The sequence below is a fragment of the Neophocaena asiaeorientalis genome, unplaced genomic scaffold (genome assembly GCF_003031525.2).
Source record: "Neophocaena asiaeorientalis asiaeorientalis breed wild unplaced genomic scaffold, Neophocaena_asiaeorientalis_V1.1 scaffold254, whole genome shotgun sequence".
NCBI classification, from domain to species: Eukaryota; Metazoa; Chordata; class Mammalia; order Artiodactyla; family Phocoenidae; genus Neophocaena; species Neophocaena asiaeorientalis.
The window spans coordinates 885826-888775 of NW_020174705.1; the positions used below are offsets into that span (position 1 = coordinate 885826).

Sequence of the window (2950 nt, forward strand, 5' to 3'; positions counted from 1 at the left end):
GGCCCCGGGCCCCATGTGGCAGGACCCCAGGGACCCCACCCTCTGTGCTCTCTGTTCCCAGTGCAGCGCATTGGGCCTTGGCACCCCTCGGAACCACCACCCCTTCCCCCAACCAGGCCCTGCAGAGCTGTCCCCACGCCCAGAACCTGCACCCAGGCCAACAGTGTCGTCGGGTGCGGTCCACTCCCCAGGACACATTTCAGCCTCACACGAGTCGTATCGATGGTGGAATTCTGTTGGGGATGTTAAGGGTTGAATTGTGACCCTCTAAAATTCCTGTGTTGAAGTGCTGACCCCCAGTACCTCCAAGGGGGACCTCATTTGGAAACAGGGCCATTGCAGCTATAGTTAGTGAAGGTAAGATGTGGTCATTCCCGAGTGGGGCGGACCCTAACCCAATGGGACTGGAATCCTTCAGAGAAGGTTGTGGACACAGCACACTCAGGGAGAGCGCCTGTGAAGACTGTCAACTCATTGCCCGGCGCCCAGGAACCGCCAGCAGCTGGATAGAGGCCGGGACAGATCCTGCAGTGCCCCCGGGGGAAGCCCCTGCACTCCTGTCCGCCCCAGGGGCCACTTTTGGAACTCTGACGTCCGAGGCAGGCCCACCTGTCTAAACTCCAGGCAGGGTCACTGCGGGGCCGAGCGTCCCCTCTTCCCCAGGTCCAGTAGAGGGAGGTGAGGCACAGGCAGCGACATGGTTCTCTTTGGCAAAGGGCCTCAGGATTTGCAGGGGTTGAGACTCCCAGCCCCTGAGTCGAACTCTGCAGGAGACCTGAGCCTGGTGCATCGCTCCCAGGACTGCAACGCTGGGCATTTGAGAATCGGGCAGAGCCCAGTGCGGAGGGTCCCAGGAAAGAGCAAGCAAGGCGCAGGCTGCAGGGACCCCAGGGCCTCCCCCTCTGTTGGGGTCCCAGCCAGGGCTTCTGAGGGGCCGCTGGCCGTGGGAACTGTGTTCTTGTGGCGCCTGCTCCCCCCCTCAATGACACCCCAGGGAAAAGTGGTGAAGAGGAAGACACCACCGAGACCACAAGCCTGGAACCCCCAGGGCCTGGGGCCTTGGAGAGACAGGCATGTCTGGACGGTTGCTCAAATCCACGGGCATGCGTGCTTCTGTGTGCACATCGGGTGGGGGGCCGGGCCAACAACCTCGGGAAGCAGGGTCTCCCTGCCCAGGGACCAAGACGCTCCCAAATGCCCTCAGGAATGGGCCCTTTCATAAAATCCTCAAGGCTTCAAACATTCTTTGAACTTTAGTCATGGTGGTGGCCAGGATCCGCCTCTCTGGCCAGCATCCTTCTGTGATGAGCCCTGGATGTGCTCCCCGCGGCTGCCCCCAATCCTGCCCTCTGTCTGCAAGGGACACCTGGTTGGTCCTGGTGTGTGTTACCCTGTGGGGGTGAACCCCCCCACCCCGTCTTCAAGAACAGGTTACAGAACCTCCTTTGGAAAGGCCATGTGTGGCCACTCTTGCTGGTGGTGACCGCTCACATCTCTGTGGACACGAATGGGCAGGTGGGGAGGCAGTGGGGTGTGCGGAGTGCCTGGGTGCCTATCTGGTCTCTGCCATTCGCCAGCTCGTGACCTTGGCCTTGCCTCGGTGCTCTCATCTGTAAAGCCAGCCTCCTGCCTGTTTCTGCTGGGGATGAACTTGGCTGACAGGTGAGAAGTTCCTGGAACGTGATCACGGAGGCAAAGGGCATCATTGTGAGTGCATTTCCATTTTTGCTCTGCCTACCGGGAAGCTCGAAGCAGAGGGTGTGACCCACCTCAACCGCCTTGGGGGCTCTGGGAACTCTCTGGACTTCTTGGTTTCTTTTGGTACTTCCTCTTCCTTTCTTCACTCATTATTCATTTTTTTATAATCACTTTTCTTAGATTACTTAACCTGCATTAATATTTGCCATTTCTTTATTATTTTTTGAAACATTTATTTGTTTGTTTGTTTGGCTGCTCCGGGTCTTAGTTGTGGCTGGTGGGCTCCTTAGTTGTGGCAAATAGGCTTCTTAGCTGTAGCATGTGAACTCTAGTTGTGTCATGCATGTGGGATCTAATCCCTGACCAGGGATCGAACCTGGGCCCCCTGCATCAGGAGTGCAGAGTCTTATCCACTGCACCACCAGGGAAGTCCAAAGATTTGCCATTTTAAAGTGTAGGATTCATGGGCTTCCCTGGTGGTGCAGTGGTTGAGAGTCCGCCTGCCGATGCAGGGGACACGGGTTCGTGTCCCGGTCTGGGAAGATCCCACATGGCACGGAGCGGCTGGGCCCGTGAGCCATGGCCGCTGAGCCTGCGTGTCCGGAGCCTGTGCTCCGCAACGGGAGAGGCCACAACAGTGAGAAGCCCGCGTACCGCAAAAAAATAAAAATAAAGTGTAGGATTCAATTGTTCTTAGGATACTCACTACAGATACTGGAGTTGGGCAACCAGGATCACAATCCGTTTTGAAACGCCCTAAAGGAAACCCCATACCCCTCGGCCATCCCCTCCTCAGCCCCCATCCCTAGACAACCACTAATCTACTTTCTGTCCCAGTGGATTTGCCTGTTCTGGACATTTCATAAAGGGACAATCGTACAGTGTGTGTCTTTCTGTATCTGACTTGTTTTACTGAGCGTGGTGTTTTTGAGGTTCATCCGTGTTGTAGTGTGTGTCAGTACTTCCTTTTTATGGCTGAATCGTATTCCATTGTGTGGATAGACCACATTATGCTCATCCATTCCTCTGTTGGACGTTTGGGTTGTTTCCACTTTGGGCTGCTGTGAATCACGCTATGAACATTTGTGCACAAGTTCTTGTGTGAACATATGTTTTCAGTTACCTCAGGTGACTACCTGGAAGTAGAATTGCTGGATCTCATGGTAATCCTGTGTTTAACCTTTGGAGGAAGTGCCGTACTATTTTCCCTGGTGGCTGCACCATTTCCATTCCCACCAGCAGTGCACAAGCC

At 55.5% G+C, this 2950-nt stretch overlaps 1 non-coding gene across 1 annotated transcript; it reads right to left on the reverse strand.

Moving 5' to 3' along the window:
* Nucleotides 1–2053: 2053 nt before the first annotated feature.
* Nucleotides 2054–2126, reverse strand: TRNAR-CCU (transfer RNA arginine (anticodon CCU)). Its single transcript has one exon. It is a non-coding gene; the product is annotated as a tRNA-Arg (tRNA).
* Nucleotides 2127–2950: the final 824 nt, after the last annotated feature.